Source organism: Lepus europaeus, chromosome 8, assembly GCF_033115175.1.
Source record: "Lepus europaeus isolate LE1 chromosome 8, mLepTim1.pri, whole genome shotgun sequence".
NCBI lineage: Eukaryota > Metazoa > Chordata > Mammalia > Lagomorpha > Leporidae > Lepus > Lepus europaeus.
Window position 1 is genome coordinate 18,426,490 of NC_084834.1, and position 27,490 is coordinate 18,453,979.

Below are 27,490 nucleotides of genomic sequence, written 5' to 3' on the forward strand. Positions count from 1 at the left end.
TCACAAGTGGAGTAGCCAAGAATTGAACCAGTGCCCATATGGAGTGTAGGCATCCCAGGCAGCAGCCTAACCTGCTACATTACAATGCTGGCCCCAGAACAGAACCTCTGTAAATGAAATGAAATGTGATTGTGTATTAGATGCAGCCTCCCAAGATTCTGAGTATATTTGGGTCCCAAAACAAATTCATGATAAAGCTTTTGCCACTGATGTATGGATGCTTTTATAACATCTTAAAATAATAAATTAACAGAGTAGTCACTGTTGAAGATTTCTCTGGTGATTTAGTTGCTATGACACTGGATGATTGGTGGCATTGTTAGTACATAGCTCTTTCTTTGCATACTGATACATAAAATCCACTGAATAGACGGTTTAGAAAAGTTATGCAGGGGGCACGCAATATTGGGTTTATACACTGGATCCAAGGATGTGACTGGGGAAAAATTTGGATTAAGCAAGTTTGGTGAGGGATTTGGAGATATATAACACACAGCATCTGGTTGGAAGGACCACTGGAGCATGTGCAACATTGACAATGATGCCTCAGGGGTGGTGGAACTATTTTACCCTAGCCAGTTCAGGATGGGATAAGATAAGTATCATCCAGCATCAGGATATAGCCTTAGGACTTTAAACCATTCCTATTTCTAATTATAGAAAATTAATATTTTTCCCAAGCTATCATAATATTACCTCTTTAATTACAGATCAAATTAACAAGACAACATGCAGAATTTCCAACTAAAACTCTAGTGTAGCCTATACAGTAATGTGGTGTGACATTGGAAGAATTTTAAATTGTAGCTCTTGGCACCTGGAGTTGTGGCACAATAGGCTAAGTCTCTGCCTTTCATGCCAGCATCCCATATTAGTGTTAATTCAGGTCCTGGTCACCACACTTTCTTTCCAATTGACTGTTAACGCCCTGGAAGGGCAGCACAAGATGGTCCAAATGTTTGTGCTCTTGCCACCCATGTGGGAGACCCAGATGGAGTTCCAGACTAATGGCTTCAGCCTGGCACAGGTCTGACCATCCCAACCATTTGGGGAGTGATGGAAGACTCTCTCTCTCTCTCTGTCTCTTATGCTAACTTCCAAATAAATAAATATTAATAAACACACTCTTTTCGGATTCCCCCAAGTGTGTCTGTACGCCTCCTCAAACTAGCCCTTCCCCTAGGAGTCAGAGCCATCTTCTGTTTTGTCCCAAGATGCAAATAAAACTAAGGGAGAGATCATCCTTTATTTCCCAGAGACCCTTACTCATGAGGGCTATTGGATGCTCCTGCCTAGGATTCTCCCTTATGCTTTGTGCCATATCAGCCACAGAAGTCCAGTGACCCAGGATGTCTTTTGGTTTGATCATCTTATAAGCTCTGTTGACCACCTGTTTGTGAACCTGCTTCCACTGTTTCTTCTCAGCATCAGTGCCTGTCAGGGTCCGGATTCTTTAGGGAGACACCAGTGGGATTTACTATACTCAGTAGGCACACTTGAATCCCCATGCTGCCCTAGGATCCACTCATGAAAATTTAATGGGTGAATTCCAAGCCTTTCTCTCCTATCAGGTAATGGAACTCAATTGAATCCAGATTGCAACCTCTTCCATTAACATGCATTTTGGGAAAGCCACTTATCTTCCAGGACATATAGGTAAAGACATCTACTAGATTGGAAACAACAAACAAATTGTAGCTTGGGCTGCATTTTATAATATTAGGAATGATGAATGTGAAGATGTTCATGTTCTGCTGGACCAAATTAAGATGGCTTTCTTCCTCTTGCTAATATGCCCCAATTGTGATAATAAGCAGCTTAGAGTTTGCAGTCACCCTATAGTTATTGTCAGAGACAGTTTTGGCGGTTCTAAGGAAAAGGCTGCCATGTTGAAGATCCATCATCTCTCCCTTCAATTTGTCTTCCATGACAGCAACAAGAGCAAATTCATCTGCGAAGTCCTTCATTAAGATACTGATGTCATAGGCCATTTCTTTCCTAAGAAGATTCTGAATCAGCTGATGTTTGAGACTTGCCATACTACACTTGGAACCAAAAAGAACTTGCAGTGCACATTGGGTGGATACTGGGAGGAGTGTGCAGTGATGGGATCCAACCTTGGTAGCAGTGGCCCCAGCAGAGTGTGGATGCTTTTGAGATATTCAGGCAGCCAGCAGGACCTCTCTAGAACTGAGGTACTCTGTATACATCAGCTTTTTATCCTTACAATGAAATGCTTGAGACAAGCTGCAAGAGACAAGAGAGGTTTATTTAGTTTAGTTTTGGAAGCTGAAAGTGAAGATGGCTTGACAGGCTTTAGCCCCCTGGTGGATGATTGAGTGCCTGCAGAGGAAGGATCCCAAGATGAGCCAGGAACAGAGTTCTCTGAGGAGAGCTGGGTCCCTAAGGCCCTCTCACTAGGCCCATCTCCAAAGGTCCCACCTCCTCCCAATAGTGCCAACATGGACCTTGGGGAACTCCCAAACTAATATCCAAACCATAGCAGCCACTGCAAAGACTCGGTTTCCCCACCTTGGCAAGTAGCAATATTGTGCAAATTGTTTCCAAGTATGCTAGGGAAGAGGAAACCCTTGCCAATTATTTGGCTTAGTGTTTACATTCAGTTAGGATCTAGACACGTTTGAACAGGATTTGGTTCTTCAAACTCATGCAGATTTTTAAAAAATATTTATTTATTTATTTGAAAGGCAGAGTTAGGGAGAGGGCGAGGGAGAGGGAGAGAGAAAGGGGGGGGGGTCTTCCATCTGGTAGTTCAATCCACAAATAGCTAAATAGCCACAATGACCAGAGCTGAGCCAAACTGAAGCCAGGCTCCAAGAGTTCATCTGGGTCTACCATGTAGGGCACAGGGGCTCAAGCACTTGGGCCATCTTCCTCTGCTTTCTCTGGTGCATTAGCTTAGAACTGGATTGGAAGTGGAGCGGCTGGGACTTGAATCAGCATCCATGTGGGAAGCCAGTTTTGCACAACATTGGTCCTGACTATATACCTTTAATTATGGACTGAGTTAAGACTTTGGGACTTCTGGGGTGGAATGATTTCATGTCATATGTGAGATGAATATGAATTTTGGGGAGCCAGGGGCAGAATGTATGGGTACAGCAGGACTTGACTCCTCAAAACAAATGTATATGTCTAAACTCTGATTTTAATCTTAATTGTTGATGACTAAGAGTGGAGGCTTGATTTAATTATGGGGTCCAGGGGGTGACCCTGGTCTTTAGGTCACAGGGAACATGCTTGTGGGGGGTGGTTCTCACAAGAGGGTTGATTATTTAAGTTCTGCCTAGCTGTTCTCTCTCTTCTTCCTACCTACCGGTTTGAACATTCCCCCATACCTGCCATGATGAATTTTCCCCAAACGCCAGAATATTAGGACCACCCTATCCTAAACTGTAACCTCCAAATTGTAAGCTTTTCCTTCCCTAAGCAGCTACTCACAGATGTTTTAGGTAAGTAAGGAAAAGGCTAAGTAAGGCAACCTGGGAGGATAGGCAGATTGTACTGCAGGATTAGAGCCTTTGCATGGAGCAATGTTTAGTGGAGCTGTGAGAGTGGAGCTGCCCAAGAGAGCCCAGAAAAGCAGAGGCATCAGCAACTTGAGATACCCTCCAAGAAAGGCTACAGGTAGTGTGCCAGGTGAGCCTGCTGAAGCTGCAGCAGCATCAGGGTACAGGCTGAGTGCAGTCAGATGGTCAGAGCCCGACAGAGATGCAGAAGCCTCTGTCTGTTTCAGAGGATGTTTTGGATGGTTGGAGGCTTGGACAGAGATCAAGTGTAAGGTCAACTGAAAGGAGCTCCGCTAAGGCAATGCTGAGTGGAAATGTGGGGTCAGAGATGCAGCAACAGAGCAGTTCCTAGTGGTGCTGAAACCTGTGGGAACTGAACATGGGCCATGAACAGCAAAGCCATAGAGGTGGGGCTGCCCAAGTTGTTGGGAGCACAGTTCCCACCACAGTGTGCCCAGAATGCAGTACATGGAGCTTCAAAGTTCAATGTTTGCCCTGCTTGCTTTTGGCCTGTCTTGACTCAATTAATACTTTTTGTTTTCTTATCTCCCCAGTTTGGAATGGAAATGTATGCCATGTGCCTGTCTTATCATTATATCTTGGAAGTATGTAACTTGCTTTTGAATTCATAACACACGGATTCATAGCTGAACAAGCGTGCTTTAAATCTCAGATGAGACTTTGGACTTCTGACTATAATCCTGGGGCATCAAGATTTCAGGACTTTTGGGGGTGGAATTATTGTATGCTGTGTATGAGAAGGATGTGCTTTTTGGGGAGCCAGGGGTAGAATGTTATGGTTTTAACAGAATGTGGTTCTCTAATGATTGATGGATTAAAAATGGAATTTAATGCAATTGTGGCATCTAATGGTGGACCTTGGAAAGTGAATGCATTGATTAATTTCATAGGGTAGAGCACCATGATTGAATTATGAGTGCATTACCTGGACAGACCACATGGAGGGTAGCTGGAGTCAGCAATCTTGTATCTCTCTGCTTCCCAGCTTGCCATGTGATGGTCCCTCTGCCATCCTCTGACTTCATCAGATGCCTAAACCAACAAAGCTGCCCAGTCTTTGACTCAAAACCCCCAAACTGTAAGCTAAAATAAACCCTCTTCTTCCATAATTTGCTCCTCTCAGGTCTGTTGGTGAAAGCAATGAAAAGTTGACCCAAACACCACATTTTATGTTAATTCAGATCAAACTTTTGGGGAATCTTAATCAACATGGAGATCACTCAGGTGATATTCTTGAGGCTGTTATCATTGGTTTCTGGATTGAAAGAGTTAGCATTCTCTCAAGTGGACCCCTACTGAAGCCTCAAAAAGTAAACTGCTTATGTGACAATGATACTAGTGTCCTTGTGTTTTGATTGGTGCTAGGATTAGAGACTGTTCAAAATGTCACACTGTATCAACACACATCAGTTTTACTCACAACCACACACACACATACACACAAAAATCTCAGATAGTGATAGTCCACTATTATTATTTTACAGATGACAAAACTGAGGCACAGAGGGACATGTCCTATCTCACACAACTTGGAACAGAGAGCCAGGATTAGAACCCAACAGTGTAATGCCAGAGTCTGCTTCATAAAGTTTGTTACTTGTAGATTCTCAGATCTGCAATTACTCTTCTTTTTTATTTTATTTATTTGAAAGAGTTATGGAGAGAGGTAGACACACACACACACACACACGTACACACGTGCTGGAATGAGAAGACCATGCCAAGATGGCTGCTTGGAAGCGAGTGTCAGTTACTCAGGAATGGCTTCGGAAACTACCTGGCAACGGAGCCTGCCTGACAACAGGCTGTGATTGGTTAGAGCATAAACCACCCCTTGACCAGATTGGCTGCCTCAGCTATATAAGCTGCTGTACCAACTGAAATAAACGAGTCTGCGAGCTGCTCACTTCTAGCATGCTTTCACCCGACTCCCGGTGTCTGTGCCGTGACTCTGCACTTCTTGCCCCCACCGTGCTCCTCTTCTCAGAACTAATCAACTTCAACATCTGGCACCCAATGTCACTGAGAGAGAGAGACAGCTTGTCAGACTCAGTGAAGTTCCCCCTTGATTTTGGCAAGTAGGCCCCTCAGTGTTTTGTGAGCTGTTCAGTTCTGTGAGGTGAGCACAGAACCCCTTCCACACCCCTTTCCTTGTCCTTGTCCTTGGTCGAAGTGACCCCAGGTTAGGCACACACTGCCCAGAAGCGTAACGTCGCTTCTTGGCTCTTCCTTTTACTTTTGGTTCGCCCGGTGAATTCACGTAAGGGACTTATCACCCCAGAATTTGGTACCAAGTCATCTTCCCTCACTTGAGAGAGGTGACGTTCCAGAGACAGCATGTGGGCATACGGCCTTGACCTAACGAATCAAGGAAGTCCCCCACTAAGCACAGGACATACTTACGATCTGATACACCACTGTCTGTTCGTCTAACATAGGGAACCCCATGCATAATGCCATCAGCCACTGAGGTGCTAGGAATTTGTTTTGTTATTGCAGCAGTGAGAGAGAGAAAGAGAAAGAGAAAGAGAAAGAGAGAGAGAGAGAGAGAGAGAGAGAGAGATCTTTCTTCTGCTGATTCACTCCCCAAATGGCTGCAATGTGCAATGGGTGGAGCTGAGTTTATCCGAAGCCAGGAGCCAGGAGCTTCTTCTAGGTCTCCCATTCTCCCATGTGGGTGGAGGGTCCCAAGTACTTGGGCCATCCTCTGCTGCTTTCCCAGGCACATTAACAGGGAGCTGGATTGGAAGTGGAACAGCTGGAACAGAAAGTGGCACCCAAATGGGATGCTGGCACTGCAGCCCAGGGCTTTAACCTGCTGCAGCCCTCTCTTCCCTTTTCACCTCTCTGATCAAGAAAGAAGAGGGTAAGGATTTGGGAGTTTTCTATTTGGTACTTGGCAGATGGTCTCCTTATTGTAGCAGAGTTACACCTGCACAGTTCACCACCAACAAATTAGAGGAAATCCTGGAAATATTCCAAATAGTTAAGAAGTGCAATTGTTCATGAAGGGCTCCCTCCATCTTGAAGTGACTTGTTAAACATTTTCATGGGGAATGATAGTAGTGGAGTAATGAAAACTAGAGCTTGGATTATTGTGCCACAGGCTAATCCTTCAACCCACATTGAGAGGTCTATACTCTCTACCTGCTCTGTAGGGATCCCACTGACTTTCTGTGTTTTGAGAATCTTGCCAGGATACAGAGTTTCCACAGCTCTGTGCCATTATCTCAATCCTCAGTTTATTTTCCAACTTCAGACTGTTTTCAATTTTTATCCCTCTTTTTCAAGTTAATTTTGTGCCAGTGAACATATATGCTTATTTGAATTAACCTAAATATATACTTAAGGAATAAATTATTGTTTTTGTAATTTTAACACAAAATGCTCACAAGCAATATTTCTCTATGATTTCTGAACAAGAGGTATAAGGTATTAGAATTTCATAACTGAAGGATGGTAAGGAAAAATATCCTCTAAAGTCCTTCCTATCCTTCTTGTAATTTCTCACAAACTCAGTACTGCTTTTCCTCTTCCAGCTATGAAAGCATCCACATTGGAGCTAACCTGAAAGTGCAGGAAATGGAAAAAAAGATAGGACAGAGAGCACTGTATATAAGCCAGAGGAGAATCCCTGTTTTATCCTTATTCACTACCACCCTCAAAAAGATACTGAACCTCTCAGTGCCTCAATCCCCCATGTAAACGAGAACACATGAAGATAATAATATAATTCACCTCACAGTTATCTAAAAATGACGTATGAGTGGTGGGTGTTGCAGTGCAGTGGGATAAACTGCCACCTGCGATGCTTGCATTACTTACCAGAACGCACATTCGAATTTCAGCTACTCCACTTCCAGTACAGCTCCTATTGAGGCATCTGGGCCTCTGCCATCTGTGTGGAAGAAGTTCTGGGTTCCTGGCTTTGGCCTGACCCAGCTCCTGCTGTTGTGGGCATTTGGGGGAAATGAACCAGTAGATGGAAGATTCTCTTTCCATCTCTCTCTCTCTCGCCTTCTCTCTCGCCTTCTCTCTCTCTCTCTCTCTCTCTCTCCCTCCCTCTCTCTCTCTCTCTCTCTCTCTCTCTCTCCTCAATTTTGTTCTACCTGGTAGATGAAAATAAATAATAAACATTAAAAATACAGTGGGGTTTCATATAATGTTAGTGTTAGTAGAAGAGTAAACACATTTACTCAAACACTTTCCATTTCTGTGGTGAAAACATTAAAAATCTTTCTCTCAGAGTTTTTAAAAGATTGATTTATTAATTTAAAAGCCAGAGTTAGAGAGAGAGATCTTCCATCCTCTGGTTCACTCCCCCAGATGACCACAGTGGCCAAGGCTGAGCCAGGCCAAAGCCATGAACCAGAAGCTTCAACTGGGTCTCCCCTGTGGATGGCAGGGGCCAATGTACTTGGTCCATCTTCTGCTGCTTTCTCAAGCCAGTAGCAGGGAGCCAAGTTGGAAGTGGAGCAGCTGGAACATGAACCAGCACCCATATGGATGCCAGCATTGCAGGTGACATCTTTACCCACTTTGTCACAACACCGGCCCCTCTTCCAGTGTTTTTGAAATATAGAGTACATCATCATTATCTAATGTACAACTGTGCGGCAGAAAGCCAGGACTTATTTCTCTGACCTACCTATATCTTAGTACCTGTTGGATTTTTCCAGATACTTCGCTCTCCTCTCCTCTTGGTAATTGCTGGCCATCACTATTTTACTCTCCACCAACCTTTTAAGCTTCTATGTGTACTTGTAAATGAGATTATGTGGCACTTGTCTTTCTGGGCCTGGCTTGTTTCACTTAGCATATTAACCTCTAGTTCCACCCATGTTGTCAAAAATCACAGGATTTCACACCCTTTTACTCCACCGTGGACATCTACAATGATTTAGAATCCTGTTTATCCTGAGTTGATAAACACTTAGGTTATTTCCATTTCCTGGCAATTGTAAATAGTGCTGTGATAAACATGCAAATGCAGGTGTCTCTTCAACAGAGTGATTTCATTTGTTTTGACTATCCAGTCACAGGATTACTGGGCCATATATAGTAGTTCTCTCTTTATTCTCCTTAATGGCTGTACTGAGTTTCATTCTCATTAACGTTATGTAAGGATGTCCCCTTTTTCCACATCCCCACCAGCACTTGTTATCTGTGCTTGATAACAGCCTCTCTAACAGGTACGTGATGATATCTCATTGTGGATTTGATGTCCATTCCCCTGATAATCACTGACGTTGAGCATTTTTTCATATACCTGCTGGCCATTTGTATGTCTTCTTAGGAGAAATGCCTATTTAATACTACTTCCCATTTTCTAATTGGATTATTATTATTTTTCTTGTTGAGTCATCTGAGTTCTTTATATGCTTTGGCTATTAACCCCTTTTCAGATTAATTGTTTGAAAATATTCTCTCCCAGGCCGGCGCCCTGGTTCAACAGGCTAATCCTCCACCTTGCGGCACCGGCACACCGGGTTCTAGTCCCGGTCGGGGCTCCGGATTCTGTCCCGGTTGCCCCTCTTCCAGGCCAGCTCTCTGCTGTGGCCAGGGAGTGCAGTGGAGGATGGCCCAAGTGCTTGGGCCCTGCACCTGCATGGGAGACCAGGAGAAGCACCTGGCTCCTGCCATTGGATCAGCGCGGTGCGCCGGCTGCAGTGTGCCAGCCGCGGCAGCCATTGGAGAGTGAACCAACGGCAAAGGAAGACCTTTCTCTCTGTCTCTCTCTCTCACTGTCCACTCTGCCTGTCAAAAAAAAAAAAGTGAAAAAAAAATGTGAAAATATTCTGTCCCATTCCTCAGATGGGTGATTATTAATTAATTACTTAATTAATATTGCTTTGCTGTATAGAAACTTTTTAGTTTAATGTCATACCATTTGCCCACTTTCTGCTTTTGTTTTCTGGGCTTTTGGGTACTTATAAAAAATACTTGGGACCAACATTGTGACACAATGGTTTAAGTTGCCTCTTGTAATGCTGGGGTCCCATATGGGTGCCTTTCAAGTCCCAACTGCTCATTTCTTATCCAGCTTCCTATAAGGCACCTTGGAAAACAGCAGAAGATGTCAGCAGAAGATGGCCCAAGTGCTTGGGCCTCTGCACCCATGTGGGAGATGCAGAAGAAGCTCTGGACTCCTGGTTTCAGACTAGTACAGCCTCAGTCATATGGCGATTTTAGGAGTGAACCAGTGGATGGACGTTCTCTCTCTCTCTCTCTGATTTGCACCATTTCCCTATAACTCTGCCTTTCAAATAATTAAAAAACAAATCTTAAAAAAATTCTTGTCCTGGCCAGTGCCGTGGCTCACTAGGCTAATCCTCTGCCTTGCGGCACCGGCACACAGGGTTCTAGTCCTGGTCGGGGCACCGATCCTGTCCCGGTTGCCCCTCTCCAGGCCAGCTCTCTGCTATGGCCCGGGAAGGCAGTGGAGGATGGCCCAAGTGCTTGGGCCCTGCACCCGCATGGGAGACCAGGAGAAGCACCTGGCTCCTGCCATTGGATCAGCGCGGTGCGCCGGTCGCAGTGCGCCAGCCGCGGCGGCCATTGGAGGGTGAACCAACGGCAAAGGAAGACCTTTCTGTCTCTCTCTTTCTCTCACTGTCCACTCTGCCTGTCAAAAAAAAAAAAAAAAAAAAAAAATTCTTGTCCATTCCAAAATCCTGAAGAATTTTTCTGATGTTTTGTGTTTCACATGCTTTAAAAAAAAACTGATTCATAAGCTTATTTTTTTTTAAAAAAGACTTATTTATTTATTTGAAAGGCAGAATTACAGAGAGAGAGGGAGAGACAGACAGAGATATCTTCCATCTGCTTCTTCTTCTTTTTTTTTTTTTTTGGACAGGAAGAGTGGACAGTGAGAGAGAGAGACAGAGAGAAAAGTCTTCCTTTGCCGTTGGTTCACCCTCCAATGGCCGCCATGGCCAGCGCGCTGTGGCCAGCACACCGCGCCAATCCAAAGGCAGGAGCCAGGTGCTTCTCCTGGTCTCCCATGCAGGTGCAGGGCCCAAGCACTTGGGCCATCCTCCACTGAACTCCCTGGCCACAGCAGAGAGCTGGCCTGGAAGAGGGGCAACTGGGACAGAATCCGGTGCCCCGACCGGGACTAGAACCCAATGTGCCGGTGCCGCAAGGTGGAGGATTAGCCTATTGAGCCACGGCGCCAGCCTCCATCTAATTCACTCCCCAAATGGCTGCAATTCCCAGAGACAGGCCAGGAGTCTGGATCTTTTTCTAGATCTCCCACATGGTGAAGAGGTCCAAAGATTTGAGCCATCCTCTGCTGCTTTCCCAGAAGCATCAGTAGGGAGTTGGATTGGAAAGTGGAGCAGCCGGGAATTGAAATGGCATCCATATGGGATGCCAGCATTGCAGGCAGTGACTTAACCTGCTATGCCACAACACAGGCTTTAGGGCCTTAGATTTATTTCTGTCATCTATTTTGATCTGAATTTTATCTGCGATAAGAGTTAGGGTCTAGTTTCATTCTTCTGCATGTGAATATTCAATTTCCCCACACCATTTATTGAATGGATTGTCCTTTCCCAGGTGTGTATTCTTAGCACCTATGTCAAATATCAGTTGACTCTAGGTATATAAGATTATTCCTAGGCTCTTTATTCTATTCCACTGGCCATTGTATGTGTTTTTATGCCAATACCAGCTAGCTTTGGTTACTATAGCTTTGTAGCATATTTTGAAGTCAGGGAGTATAAAACCTCATGTTTGCTACTTTTACTTAATATTGCTTTTACTGTTCTGGAACTTTTGTGGTTCCATTTGAATTTTGGGATTTTTTTCCAGTTCTATTAAGAATGTCATGGATATTTGATATGGATAGCATTGAATGTGCAGATTGCTTTGGGTAATAGAGACATTTTAACAATATTGATTTTTCTAATCCACAAGCATGGGGTATACTTCCATTGTTTTGTGTCCTCTTCAATTTATTTTCTCAATGTTTTATAGTTTTCATTGTACAGATTTTTTACATTTTTGGATAAATTTATTCCTAGGTAGTTATTATTTTTTAGGTATTTTTAATAAGATTTCTTTTATGATTTCATTTCAGATAATTGGGTATTGGCACATAGAATTGCTACTGATGTTTTGCCTGCTTTTATTTTATCTTGCATCTTTGTGAATTTGATTACTTCTTCTGATAGCTTTTAGATGGACTCTTTGGAGTTTCCTGTATCAGATAATGTACTCTACAGACAGTAACGATTTGACATTATCTTTTCTTATTTGTTTGCGTTTATTCCTTTTTCTTGCCTGATTTTTTGTCTAGGACTTCCAGTTTTGTGTTCAATAACATCATGAATATGGACAATCTTGTCTTATTTAAAATCTTAATTAAAAAGGTTAAATTTGTGGGTCTAGTGTTGTTCATGATAATCTCTGGTGATACTTTGTATTTCAATAGCATCAACTGTAATATCTTCTTTTGTGTGTGTCTGATTTTAATTATTTGAGTGTTCTGTATTTTATTTCTATTATCTGGAGTTTGTCAATTTTATTCATGTTTTCAAACAATAAACTCTTAATTTTTTGCTCTTTATTATGGCTTAGGTCTTTCTTAATTTCTGCTCTTATTTTTATTGTTTATTCCACTATCTTTGGGTTTGCTTTGTTTTTGTTTTTCTGCTTGCTTGAGGTGTAATAAGATTTTTCTGCTTTTTTAAAGTAGAAATTAATTGCTTTAAGATTCCTTCTTAGTACTGCTATTCCTGTATGACATAGATTTTGACATGTTGTATTTCCATCATTAGAGGCAGAGATACAGATGGAGAGAGAGGGAGATAGGGGAGGGAGATAGAGAGGTCTTCCATCTGCTAGTTCACTCCCCAAATGGCCGTATCGGCCGGAGCAAGGATGATCTGAAGCCAGGAGCTTCTTCCAGGTCTCCCACGCCAATGCTGGGATCCAAGCACTTGGGCCATCTTCCACTGCTTTCCCAGGCCATTAGAAGAGAAGAGGACTGGAAGAGGAGCTGCTGGGACATGAACCAGTGTCCATATGGGATGCTGGTGCCAGGTGGAGGCTTAACTTACTATGCCACAGTGCTGGCCCTATTATGAACTTTTAAAATATCCTTCTTAATTTCTTCATGATCCATTGGTTGTTCAAGAGAACATTTAATTTTCATATATTTGTATTATTTGTAAATTTGTTCTGGTTATTGATTTGTAGTTTTATTTCATCATCAGAAATAAAATGATTTTCATCAGAAAAAAAGATTCTGATTTCAATTAAAAAATTTGTTAAGATTTGTTTTGGGGCATATCCTATGTTCCATTTTGGAGAATGCTTCCTGTGCTGTTGTGAAAAAGGTATATTCTGCTGCTACAGGAACGTACATTCTGTCGAAATCTGTTAGGTCCATTTCGTCTAGGCTGCTGCTTAACTCTGCCATTTCTCTGTTAATTTTCTGTCTATGATCTTGCCATTCCTAAAAGTGGAGTATTAAAGTCCCTTCATAATTTTGTATTAGAGTCTATGTCTCCCTTTAGTCCTACTAACAATTACTTTATATATTTGAGTGCTCTGATAATTGAGTTAATACAGATTTGCAATCAAATTTCCTCTTACTAAAGAGACCCATTGATCATTGTAAGTGAACTTCTATGTCCTTAATTTTTGCTCTTGATTAAAATTCTATTTCATTTAATTATGGCTACACCTACTACATTTTAGATTCCGTTTTCATGGAGGATCTTGTTCCATCCCTTTACTGTCAGTCTGAGCATGCTCTTAGAGGTGAAGTGAGTTTCTAATAAGCAGAACATAGCTGTGTCTTTCCAGAAAGGTCCATTCAATCCCTGTATTTCTTTTATCAGAAAGTTCAGTTGATTTACATTTAAGTCAATTTTTGATTGGTAAGGTCTTATTACAGCCATTTGTTACTTTCTTGGTAATTTCTTTCTTATAGTCTTCCTTTGTGGTTAAGTGATATTTTTTGTTAGTGTGTTTTGATTCCATGCTTAATATTTGTGGTGCTCTGGTACAGGTTTTTGCTTTACGATTACTATGAGGCTCACAAGAACATGTTTTGATTATAATAAGTTATTTTAAATTTATAGAAATTTATCTGTGATCATAAAAATGAAAAAAGTAATTAAGAAAGAAAAAATAGTAAAAATTTGACACTGTGTGGCGGGATTTGTGTTCGGAGAAGACACCAAGGTTTTTAACAGGAAATAGTGATGGAACAAGGACATACAAGGACATAAGCCTCAGCTATTCTAGCTCATTACCCAAAAGGTAGGTAAAATCAGAATTTATCCCTTGTCCCTGAATCTCAACTCAGTCTCACACCCCATTGCCTTACTCCCCCTACTATTCACCTCCACCTATTGCCCCCAGCCCCACCCCCACCCCATCCCAGCTGATATAAAAAAGCCCAGTCCCTGGGGTCTGGGCCTTCTGCAAGGTGTTCCATCTGCATGCATGCTGGTGCTTGGTCACCCACCTCTGTGCATTTATTTTCTTTGAAAAAATTCGGTCTGGCTACAAGTTCATTCCCTGTTTCCTTTCTGTTCTGTGCCCCTTTTCCTGTAAAGTAATCTTTTATTATTATTATTATTATTACTAATACTATTATTATACCAGTGTAAGGCCCAGTTGGATTTTTATCCAAAAGCCTGAACCACCAACAAGAGGGGTATTTCCTTATATATGGTTTTTGCTTCTTTGTCTCCCTTACATGGATACATGCATACATTTGGTTGGATATTCTAATGCTACCTGGTGGCCACAGGAATTGATATAGTACTGCACGTGGGTACAGAGTTACTGATGATGTTTTTTCCACACACATACTGAGTTGTGTACTCTCTGTCAAGGGTTAACACCATTGCACTGTCCAAGCAAGCAGAGCCTGAAATGGTTACATACAAGCAGATAATAATTACAGTTGAAGCATGTATAGGCAAGCGCATAATGACCATATTCCATTTCTAGGGTAAGTTTCTTTGTTCTCTGTCTGACCTTGGGGAGGCCTCTACAACACTTGTTTTCTATTCTTCTCCACCCTTAAATGTTTAATATCTTATTTTGGTCTCTGTTATAGTGCCCATCTTTTAGCATACTAACAAGGTTGGCATTTGTTTGATATTTTTAGTCTTCATACTAATGATATGAATGGGTTAAGTACATGTTTACAATGTTACAGCATTCTAGAGTTGTAGTTACTGTTACTAGTGTGTCCTATACTTCTTAATGCTTCATTCCAGAAATGTATGGTCAGTGCTGCTATTTCCTAGGATGAGCCCTATGTCCAGGCTTGCTCAGTCTGCAGTTAGTGTGTTGCTACTATTTAAGCACTAGAGGGTGCCCTGAACCTACCTTTGTCGCAAACCCACAGTCACAAACCCATGAAAACAAAGTGTGTTTTTCTGGATGGAGGTAATGCTGAGGGGGCTCCTGAGCCTCCTCTTGGGGACTTGGATGGCCCCACTGCCTCACTCACAGTTGCCATCAGTGGTCAGCTAATGCAAGATTCTACCCAGTACTAGGACTTGCTGTAATTCAATTTGGAGTCTCTTGACTCCAAAGCACTGACATGCACCTGCATTCCTTTTCTTTGCCCATTGGATGCTGACTCTCTGCCTGAAGGGATGCCTAAGATTGGGGGATGGATGAGGTTCCATGATCACTAGGTCACAGCCGGAGCAGCCTGCCAAAACAGCTGCAGGAGAAGGGCCACCCCAAGGTCTGAGCTGCCAATGTCTGCTTGAAGCTATGGTCTATTCATGGCTTCAGATGGCTGCCAAAGGCCGGTCATTGTGCACACTAGGGTCAGATGCATCGCACTGAAGTGATGGAATTGTGCCAGGTGGTGGATTCCACTGTCGTGTGCCTGGTGTTATGCTCTAAACTGAAGGTTTGTATTTAATGTAGGGGTCTTTCTCTCTGTGCCTCATTTCTTGGAGTTGGGGAGAGGGGACAAGGGAAGTTCTGTCTTCAATGTATCTTTTCTCATTGTTGTTTTAAAGCTAGGTTTTAGAACCAGGTTTAGCTGCAATCTCTCACATGGTTTCTTTAGTTCCTATTTTTTTTTTTCTTAAAAGATTTTATTTATTTGAGATGTAGAGTTACAGACAGTGAGAAGGAGCAACAGAGAGAAAGTTCTTCCATCCATTGGTTCACTCCCAGATGGCTGCAATGGCCAGAGCTGCGCTGATCCAAAGCCAGGAGCCAGGTGCTTCCTCCCAGTCTTCCATGAGGGTGCAGGGTCCCAAGCACTTAGGCCATCTTCTACTGCTTTCCCAGGCCATAGCAGAGGGCTGGAGTGGAAGAGGAGCAGCCAGGACTAGAACTGGTGCCCATATGGGATGTTAACACTGCAGGCAGAGGATCAACCTACTGGCCACAGTGCCAACCCTTCTTTAGCTCTTATGAAGATAGTTTTGTGCATGGATCTTTGTTCAGACTGATGTTCCTATGGGGAGGCTATTGCTGAAGATTCTCACTCTACCTTTTTACTGCACCCCTTCTCAGTTAAAAAAAAATTAAGATTAATGTATTTTATGTAAGGTGCCCTGAACTTTTCCTGAAACCATATAGGATCATTTTGTCAGTGTTGAGTAAGAAAATTAGAATAGTACTGAGAACACATTGTTATTACTACATGCTACAAATATAGTTATACACCCAGAGCACTTATAATTCACTGAGAAACCATTAGAAGTAATAAGTATGCTTAGTGAAATAACTAAATTCCAAATAATCTCAAAAAATCAAACACTTTCTCATAATTCAGCAATAACTGGATTTGTGTCCCATTTTCTCAACCCCACAACTTATATATTCATATTCTAACCCCAATGGTTTTGGGACTTGGTAGTGGGGAAAGGTTGGAAGAGTTTTAAGCTGCATTTTAGAAAAAGCTCAGATTCCTTTGAAGAGAAGGTTGGTAGATACTTGGACATTAGAGGCTGGTGCTGTGGTATAGCAGGTTATGCCATTGCCTACTGTGCCATCATTCCATATGGGTGCCGGCTTGAGTCCTGGTTGTTCCACTTCTGATCCAACTTCCTGCTAATGTGCCTGGAAATAACAGCAGAGGCTGGTCCAAGCACTTGGACCCCTGTTGGAGACCCAGAAGAAGCTCCTGGCTCCTGGCTTTAGCTTGGCCCACCCTTGACCATTGGTGGCCATTTGGGGAGGGATCCAGTGGATCTAAGACCTTTCACATGGTCTCTTCCTCTATCTCTATGTAACTCTGCTTTTTAAATAAATAAAACATTTTTAAGAGGAAACATGGACATTAAAAGTGCTTCTGATGAAGGGCCTAATTGCAGGAAGAACATTCTTTCTATAAAGAGGTGAAGATCTTGGCTGACCCAAATGGTGGAGTTAGAAACGTGCCAGAGGATTCCAATACAATCCCATCAAGGTGGCATGTACCAATGCCATCTCACTAGTCCAAGTGATCAATTTCAGTTCACAATTGATGACTCTGATAGGTCTAAGAGTAAAAGGGATCACACAAACAAGACTAGTGTCTGCTAATACTAACTGATAGAATCAAAAAAGGGAGAGAAGGATCCAACATGGGAAGCGGGATACACAGAAGACTCATAGAATGGCAGATGTCCTACATAGCACTCTGGCCTCAGAATCAGCCCTTAAGGCATTTGGATCTGGCTGAAGAGCCCATGAGAGTATTGTAGGTATGGAAAGCCAAGACACCATGGAAAAGAAAAAAAAAAGACCTAAATGAAAGATCTCTGTGAGTGAGATCCCAGTCGAAAGAACAGGGCCATCAAAGATGGAGGTACCTTTCTCTGAAGGGAGGAGAGAACTTCCACTTTGACTATGACCCTATCGGAATAAGATCAAAGTTGGCAAACTCTAAAGGCTTCCATAGCCTTGGCAACTCATGACTAGAGCCTAGGGAGATTACTGACACCATAAACAAGAGTGTCAAATTGTTAAGTCAGCAACAGGAGTCACTGTGTACTTACATCTCATGTGGGATCTGTCCTTAATGTGTTGTCTAATGTGAAGTGATGCTATAACTAGTACTGAAACAGTATTTTTACACTTTGTGTTTCTGTGTGGGTGCAAACTGATGAAATCTTTACTAATTATATACAGAATCTATCTTCTGTATATAAAGATAATTGAAAATGAAAAAAAAAACGTGGTGTTAAATTGGAAATGGCATAGAAAATTAATTAATTTTTTAAAAATATCATGTAGGATCTCTGTCATTAATGTGCTGTACACTGTTATTTAATGCTATAACTAGTACTCCAACAGTATTTTTTCACTTTGTGTTGCTATATGGGGGCAAACTGTTGAAATCTTTACTTAATATATACTAAACTGATCTTTTGTATATAAAGAGAATTGAAAATGAATCTTGATGTGAATGGAAGGGGAGAGGGAGCGGGAGAGGGGAGGGTTGCGGGTGGGAGGGAAGTTGTGGGAGGGGGGAAGCCATTGCAATCCACAGGCTGTACTTCGGAAATTTATATTCATTAAATAAAAGTTTAATAAAAAAAACACCCAAAATCATCTTTTAAAGTTAGATTTTTTTCTAATGTAGCCCTTGTCTAATAAAGCTTTTCAAGTTATATATAAAAAAAAGATCTTGGCTGAATCATTTTCTAATGTTTTGTGGAAGGTGGGGCTGGCGAATAGTGAATGTGGGTATTTAAGGAAGGAGATTTCTAGCAGTGTCATAGTAAAATGTCAGTGGAGAGAAATAAATCAAAGCAGGAATTGCTAAGCAAAAAGGAAGCAGAACTTGAAGATTTGGAAAATCTTCATCCTACTTATATTGAAAAAGATAGGAAGAATATGTGTTCTGGAGAAGGCACCAAATAGTATGGTAGACAGCAATTTTATAAAGAAATTATGTATCCAGTGGATCATCTCAGCAAAAATGCTGCCATCTTGAACAGAAGGAGACAAAGACAGTCAAAGATGTCTTTCAAGTCCTGAGATTTCTACACACAGAACAGTAGAGCTTTTTGTTATACGATTGCATTATTGGCGCTGGTGCTGTGGAGTAGTGGGTAAAGCTGCCACCTGCAGTGCCAGCATCCTGTATGGGTGCCGGTTCAAGTCCCGGCTTCTCCACATCCGATCCAGTTCTCTGCTGTGGCCTGGGAAAGCAGAAGATGGCCCAAGTCCTTGGGTTCCTGCATCTGTGTGGGAGACCTGGAAGAAGCTCTTGGCTCCTGGCTTCGGATTGGCGCAGCTCTGGCCATTGTGGCCATCTGAGGAGTGAACCAGTGGATGGTAGACCTTTCTATCTCTCTCTCTCTCTCTCTCTCTCTCTCTCTCTCTCTCTCCCTGCCCCTGCCTCTGAGTAGCTCTGCCTTTCAAATAAATATATAAATCTTAAAAAAAAATGATTGCATTATCCTCCAAGTGAAAAGAAGAGTGATTCAGAGATTAGCAGGGCTACCCCATCCCAGAACATCCTGCATCCTAGAGAATGAGGCCAATTCTTTGGTTTTACTGGCCCTGGTTGCTGCCTCTACACTGAGTGCCCTTTGGTAGGACCAGAGGTAGGGGAAGCCATCTGTTAGCCCTTCAGAACAGAAACTGTAGACAGAGAGGTTGCACTTGAGTATGAAACAATATTTTATTTATTTATTTATTTGAAAGTCACAGTTACAGAGAGAGAAGAAAGAGGTGGGAGAGTGAGGGAGAGAGAGAATGAGAATTATTTGCTTGTTCACTTCCTAGATGGTTACAATGGCTTTGGCTGGACCAGGCTGAAGCTAGGAGCCAGGAGTTTTCATCTGGCTCACTCAAAAAATGCAGGGGTTCAAACACTTGGGCCATTCTCTGCTGCTTTCCCAGGCCATTAGCAGGGAGCTGGATCAGAAGTGGAGGAGCTGTGAATGGAGCTGGCATCCTATACAATGCCTGTGTTGCACGTGATGTCTTTACCCATCCTGCCTCAATGTCGACTAGGCACTGGAGTTACAATGAAATTTGCCTGGGTGTTTAGAACACTTTTGTTTCTAATTTCTCTCTTTTGGAAATGAATGTCTATTCTATGCCTGTCCCACAATTGCATTCTGGAAACACATGAATTGTCTGATGTGACAGGTTTATAGTTGGAGAGGAATTGTGCCTTAGGATGACTTACAGCTGATTATTGTTTTAACAAACTGCTTACCTGTCATCCAGAGCAGCTGTACCATTTTACATTTCCACTGACATTGTATGAGGGTTCCACATTCTCATCTACCCTAGTTGTTATCTTTTTTACTATGGCCATTTAACTGTATGTGAAGTGATATCAATTGCCTTTTTGTAAGTACAGGTGGCCTTCATTGATTAGATGTAGATGATGGCTATCTTTTCCTTTGCCCTAACCAGTGGCACATGACAATGAGAGCATTTATTAGATCACATTCTATCAACATTTAAAAGTTATTATCAAGCACCAAAAAAAGTCGTACAATTTTAGTTCGGGGAATTGACTTCCAGGACCATCCAGGAGAGATTCATGTCATGGAGACTGGGGCAAAATTCAGACCGCAGAGCCACTTATCTCCAATTTTGGTCAGGAAACAAGAACCTGTCCCTGGGGTTGGCATACAGGTCATGCACGCAGAGCTCCTGGCTGCGGGGTGTGCAGGTGCTCATAACTTGCCCATGAAGGGATGATGACGGGTGTTCCTGCCTAGAAACATACATGAGCATCAATCATGTATGTGCTTTTCATGCCCTTTGTGCTAATTACCCAACACACATCTGCAGGTTTTGATAAGGATTCTGGAAACATTTACAAAGCTGTAGCTGACATCCATATTATGGATGAGGGAGGTTCAAATATTGACTAATCATTCTCTCTCTTTCACTCTTTTTTAAAAAGATTTATTTATTTATTTAAAAGGCAGAGTTACAGAGAGGCAGAGGCAGAGGCAAAGAGAGAGAGAGAGGTCTTCCATCTGCTGGTTTACTCCCCAGACGGCTGCAATGGTTGGAGCTGAGCTGATTCGAAGCTGAGCCAGGAGCTTCTTCCAGGTTTCCCATGCAGGAGCAGGGGCCCATCTTCTACTGCTTTCCCAGGCCATAGCAGGGAACTCGATCAGAAGTGAAGCAGCCGGAACTTGAACCGGTGCTCTTGTGGGATGCCGGCACTGTAGGCGGTGGCTTTACCCAGTACACCACAGCACCAGCCTTGACTAAATGTTCTTAATGGTGGTTGGTGGTTGGTCCATGTTTAACATACTGTCCAGAAAAAAAAAATCAGTTTTAAAGAGACTAGAGTTCAGAATCCAGTGTTCAGAACAACATGCAGTCCATTTGCAGTTTTTCCTCCTAGGTTTACCGTGGGTCACAATTCTTTGCTTTGGGCACACCATCATTTCCTGAACCCTTCTATATGCTTCATCATTTGCATGTCTGAGCACAGTCCCAGTTTATTAGCTTTATTTTCAGTTAACAAAAAGCTGTTCATCTCTATATCCTTTTATCCAGACACATGGAATTGATCGCATTCACAAGCATGTCAGAGATTAAGTAAGGCAAGCAAATAAACAACACACTAGGACAGACTCTGAAATAGATGTGGATACTAGGTGTGAGTAGAACATAAAGGAAGGAGCCATTATTTCTGTCAGGGAAACCTGGGAAGAGTGTCCCAGAAAACAAGCATTTTTAGCAGGGATATGAACACCCATCGGGAAATGTTTTCACTTCTCTGGGCACACACTGCCTTTCTGGACTGAGGAATGGAGATCAAGCTGGAATGAGTGGAAAGAGGGATGGAGAAGTTGTAGCCTGGGGGTGGCCTCCAGGAAGCCGTGGCTCCAAGGATTTACAAGTAATTTAGAGGGTCTGGTGTTGTGGCTCTGTGGGTTAAGCTGCTGCCTGGGGCACTGGCATCCCATGAGTGCTGGTTTTGATATATGCAGGCACATAGGATAAAATTCAATTAGGTTTGTGAGCTGGAAGACTACGCCTTCACCACACCACCTGTGTGATCTCATGCCCCTACCTGACCACACCTGTGCGCCTACCTGCCAGTCAGACTAATTAACCACTCCCCTTTGGAAGTGGATTAAAGGCCTGGAGCATGGTGGGCCCCGCCCTTTTCCCCTCCCTGCCCTTGATCCCCTTGCTGCCAGGCACCCTCGGGGCACGCAGCCTTTGGGCCACCTGCTCTGTGCTTTCCAGCCCGCATGCTCCTCCATGTGGCTGGCATCTGGCCTATCTTTGCTCAGTATGAATCCAGATTTCCCTCTTTTAGATAGAATCCTCACTCCCTTATGCATTTCTCTCTGAATAAAAACCTTAAAAACTTGCCATGCTGCCTGGTTTTTGGGGCCAGTATTCAGAATTCTCAGAATAAATGGCAAGAGCCCATATGGCTTATTAATATGGGAAATATTAATAAGCAAATCGGTATCAATTTGGTTCCATGTGGGAAAGCATGGGAAAAGCCAGTGGTTGAGCCCCTGCCACCCACATAGGAGACCCGGGAAAAGCTCCTGGCTTCAGCCTTGCAGCCATTTAGGGAGTGAATCTGTGGGTGGAAGGTTCTCTCTCTCTCTGCCTTTTGAATGAATAAATACATCTTTAAAATAGCAAGCTAGGGCCAGAATTGATTACCCTTTTAGACATTTCAGCCTGTAGAAACACTATGAGTTCAAATGTCACCTCCTTGTGAAGCATTTTCTGAAGAATCAGGCAGAATTAATCCTGTTTCCTCTTTGCCAGGAAATGGAATTAAGAGTGTGTTACAACAAGCACTAAAAGCAATGTATTTTAAAGTTAAACTTGGTTGTTTGCCTGTTTTGTGTTCCGGATAGAAAGAATCAGCGAGACTCACCGTAATGCAAAGAACAAAGGGACTTTATTTGAAGGTCCAGCATGCTGGGGCCCCCGGCCTCCCGTGCAATGCAGTGCTGGGAGACCAAGACCCCCTTCTTTTTGTTCCCAGGGGTTTTTATAGTTCCCAGGCAAACAAGTATTATGTCCACATTCCTTCCTTCCTCTGGCCCTGCAGGACCAAGGACGGCCCACCTTATTGGTTGCCTCCACCTGGTCCTGAGGATGGGACCAAGGGCTGCCCGGTGTCAGGTTTCATCTTCTCTCACCAGGGGCATCCTAGGCCTAAGTCAGTTCCTTTGTCTTGTGAGAAGCCTGTCATGGCCTGGCTCTGGCCTCTCACACCTGTCAGCCTCCTCCCTGAAGAAGTCAGTACTGTGACTTTTTTTTTTTAAGATTTTATTTATTTAAAAGAGTTACATGGAGAGATGGGGAGAAAGAGAGAGGAGAAAGGTCTTCCATCTGCTGGTTTGCTCCTTAGGTGGCCACAATGGCCAGGGCTGGACCAGGCTGAAGCCAAGGGCTAGGAGTTTCATCTGGGCCTCTCATGTGGGTGGCAGGGGCCCGAGCACTTGGTCTATCCTCTGCTGCTTTTCTCAGGCCATTAGCAGGGAGCTGGACTGGAAGTAGAGCAACCAGGACTTGAACTGGTTCCCATAAGGGATGCCAGCATCTCAGGGGGCAACTCAACCCATGATGCTGCAATGCCTGCTCTAGGACTGTCTTAAACTCTCAGTTTCACAGCACCTGACATGAGAGCTTAGCCTGTACTCATTGGGTGATGAATGAATGCTAGTAATTAGCATTTCTTGAGAGGTGAAGTTTACGTGGAGGCCTTTCCTCAGACACACCAGCTCTGTAACCTCCATCTCCTGACAGCCAGTGCCTGTTCCTCTTCCTGTTCCCGTGCCCTGGAAGCTGAGATTTTCTGTCCCAGAGGCTGCAGCAGCACGATGCACTGGATCTATTTCACCCATCTCTTCTGTGCCCAGATTTTGTGCTGTAATCTTCAGTTTTCAGACCACTGGTAGCTCCCTGTGGGCTTGTCCTGCAGGGCCCACACTGTCGCGATGGAGGGGTGATGGTGTTCTTTGACAAGAAGCACCAGAGACAGTTTCAATGAACATGTCCACTTATTAACAGTCGGGCACAAGCTTTTATAGGGCAGGCAAAGGGGAGTAGCTAGTTCAGGGTAGCAACACTAATTCTATAGGATAAAGCCAATACTGGCTCCTCTGTGCTTCTCCAATCAGATTGAAGATCACAGAGCCCACATAGCCTTCCAGGTGATCTGATGGGTCTGGGCCACACCTGAGAGCTATTTACCTAGTTGACAATTACAAGGCCCTTCAACAGGAAGTGTTTGTGTGGGAAATGTGCCTGGGGCTCCTGCTGCCTGTCAGTAGTCAGGTCAAGGGTGGGTCTCAGTGTGCAGAGCCTGTGACCAGGGTTTTTCCTGGGGGGCATGGTGTGCCATGCTCTCATAACCTCCTGCATGGGCTAGGCATGCAGTCTCCCAGCCAGGCATAGGATCACCCACAGCTTCCCTGGACTGAACCTCCAGTTCTTGCCTTTTGAATTTTAGGTTCTCCATATAGAGCATTCTGCCTGGAAGCTGCTCCTCCCATAGGAGGTCAGAGCTCCCAGAGGAACTTGGCAATGTTTACTGCGCATGTGCAGCTGGAGGCCTGTAAGCAGGGACAGCTTCCTGGGCTTTTTCCCATCTGTTCTGTCTCTTTAACAAGAATCTCCTAGCTCCAGGACTGGCAACCACACCTTGAATGATGGCATGACCAGAGGATGCCAGTTCCCAGTTCATTCAACCTTCTGCTCAATTAGACACAATCCCTTTTCTTGCTCTGAACCACACTAGGGAAAAGAGCAGGAAGATGGACAAAGTTCAACCCCAGTAACATGAGTGTGTGATTAGGGGATCCCTGAGCACTGTGGACTCCTTAAAAATGTATTTATTTGAAAGAGAGGGGGACAGCACAGTCCTACCAGCTGGTTCACTCTCCCAAATACCAGCAACAGCTGAGGCTGGGCCAGGCTGAAGCCAGGAGCCTGGAACTCAATGTGGGTCTTTCATCTAAGTGTCAGGAATTCAATTCCTTGAACCATCACCTTTACTAGAAAGCTGGAGTCAAGAGCGTGAGCTGAGTCTCAAACTCAGGCACTGAGCTGTGACAAAGGTGTCTTAACCACTAGGCTAAATGCACACCCCATGACTCTTGCTTAATTTGCAGAATGAGGGTGTTGGGACCACTTAAATCAACAATTTTATCCTACCCGCTTGCATTTTCTACCAGAACAAATATGACATAGATTGGGAATAATGAGAGAACTCATTATTAGTCTCTTCCCATAGTGGGACTACCTGCATTCTTATTAAGAGACTGAATTCTGGGGATGGTGTTATGGTGCAGCGGGTTAAGCTGCTGCTTTTGATGCCAGCATCCAATATGGGCACTGGTTCATGTCCCAGCTAATCCACCGCTAAGGGTCTGGGAAAAGCAGTAGAAGATGGCTGATGTGTTTGGGCCCCTGCCATCTCATGGGAGAAGGAGAAGACGCTCCTGGCTCCTGGTTTCAGTCTAGCCCAGCCCTGGCCATTGTGGCCGTCTTGTGTGTTAACCAGCAGATGAAATCTCACTCTCTCTCTAACTCCTTCAATTAAATAAATCTTTAAAAAGAGGCTGAATTCAGGCAAGCCATTACTTTATAGTGGGTGCCTTTCAAATCCACTGTTATCTCTGGTTCTGTCCCCAAGGCTACTTTCCATAAAACCATCACATGGAAATGTGCATTTCCTCCTTAGTCTGCCTGGGGAGAAGCTGGGTGAGAGCAGCAGGGGCTGAAGGTTGCATTGGGAAACCAAGTGCTCCCACCTCACAGGCAGGGTAGGATATAATCAAAGAGTGGGTCTCTTGAACATGGCTGTGAACAGGACCACATGTAGCAACGACAGCCACTTATGCTGGCCTCATTCCAGTGGCTTCTAGTCTTCTGAGCTACCTTCCTATGTCCAGTTTTCTGTGAAACAGGCTGGCCTGCCCATTGGCTGCAAGCTAACTCGGTGATTCTGGAGCTGGTCTATGTTGGAATTCCCTAAGTTCTTTCACAGAACCTGTATTTCTCTTCTTCCTGCTGCTTTCTTCTCTACCGGCAACGGTATTCCTCTCCTTTTCTGGCAAGGTGTTCCTCGTTCATGTGTCTCATCTCGTGTTCCCTAGCCCATAAGGTCCTGCTGCAGGATGGCGACGTGATATACACTCTGGAGCTCTCGTGTACTTCTTTTCTCTCATCTCCGACATCCAGTTGGATCCTTACCTCCATATTTGTCACAGTTGTTAGGTAAGCAAATACCCAAGAATAGCTGTTTATGAAGGAAAGAGGCTTATTCTACCCCCAGATTTGGAGGATCAGTCCCAGATCAGGCAGCTCCATTAGTATGGCATCTGTCGAGGCTGTGGGATGGCAATGGTGGGCCACATAGAGAGGAAAGATCCTACAGGGAGCCAGGCAATAGAATGAGACTGGGCTTATGAAACCAGGACCTCCTACCACCTAGACACCTTAACTGATTTATATTTCATTCCCTTAGCGGGATACACAGCAGACTCATAGAATGACAGATGTCCTAAATAGCACTCTGGCCTCAGAATCAGCCCTTAAGGCATTTGGATCTGGCTGAAGAGCCCAGGAGAGTATTGTAGGCATGGAAAGCCAAATCACTCTGGAAAAAAAAAAAGAAGAAGAAGAAGACCTAAATGAAAGATCTCAGTGAGTGAGATATCAGTGGAAAGAACGGGGCCATCAAAGGAGGTACCTTTCTCTCAAGGGAGGAGAGAATTTCCACTTTGACTATGACCCTGTCGGAATAAGATCAAAGTCGGCGAACCCTAAAGGCTTCCATAGCCTTGGCAACTCATGACTAGAGCCTAGGGAGATTTCTGACGCCATAAACAAGAGTGTCAAATTGTTAAGTCAACAACAGGAGTCACTGTGTACTTACACCCCATGTGGGATCTGTCCTTAATGTGTTGTCCAATGTGAAGTAATGCTATAACTAGTACTGAAACAGTATTTTTATACCTTGTGTTTCTGTGTGGGTGCAAACTGATGAAATCTTTACTTAATATATAATGAATTGATCTTCTGTATATAGAGATAATTGGAAATGGAAAAAAAACCTGGTGTTAAATTGGAAATTGCATAGAAAATTAATTAATTTTAAAAAAATATATCATGTGGGATCTCTTTCTTTAATGTGCTGTACACTGTTATTTAATGCTATAGCTAGTACTCCAACAGTGTTTTTTCACTTTGTGTTGTTATGTGGGGGCAAACTGTTGAAATCTTTGCTTGATATGTGCTAAACTGATCTTCTGTATATAAAGAGAATTGAAAATGAATCTTGATGTGAATGGAAGGGGAGAAGGAGCGGGAAAGGGGAGGGTTGCAGACGGGAGGGAAGTTGTGGGTGGGTGGGGCCATTGTAATCCATAAGCTGTACTTTGGAAATTTATATTCATTAAATAAAAGTTAAAAAATAAATAAATAAATAAATTTCATTCCCTTAGTACCAATAACTTACGACTTTTGGTTTAGATATCTGCCTGAGTTCAAGAGCAACATCTTATTCAAACCTTAGCAATATCCACAACCTCTCTCATAGTCCCCTTTGTTAGACCCCCAGGGCTCCTACTTAATACCAGGCCCTCAGTTCTTTGTCACACATTTAAAGTCAGGGCCCCTGGAAAGCCTCTTGGATAGGATTCATCCAGGAGGAGCTCTTTTTGTGCCTTGTTCTTCCCCCTTTTTCTTCCTAGAATGAAAATGTGGTGGCTACAAGCTGTCACTTAAGGATAGTAGAGCAAAAAAGATCATGTTGAGGGAGCTGCAGTACCAACCCTGGGTTTTCTGGCCTCCAGACTTTATTTATATGAGATAATAGCCCCTGTTTATTTAAAACAAAGGTCACCAACTGTTTTTGTAAATGACTGTAGAGCAAATATGAGAGTAAATCATTTGCTATAGCAAGTGTAATGTGGCAATATAGAAAACACCTTAGACTTTCAGGGCCATATGATGGCTGCCGTATTACGATTGCAAAG

The 27,490-nt window shown here is 43.4% G+C and overlaps 1 pseudogene; it reads right to left on the reverse strand.

The window, feature by feature from the left end:
• Positions 1 to 704: 704 nt before the first annotated feature.
• The window catches only part of LOC133765871 (L-lactate dehydrogenase A chain-like), a 51,132-nt pseudogene continuing 24,346 nt past the window's right edge, over positions 705 to 27,490 (reverse strand).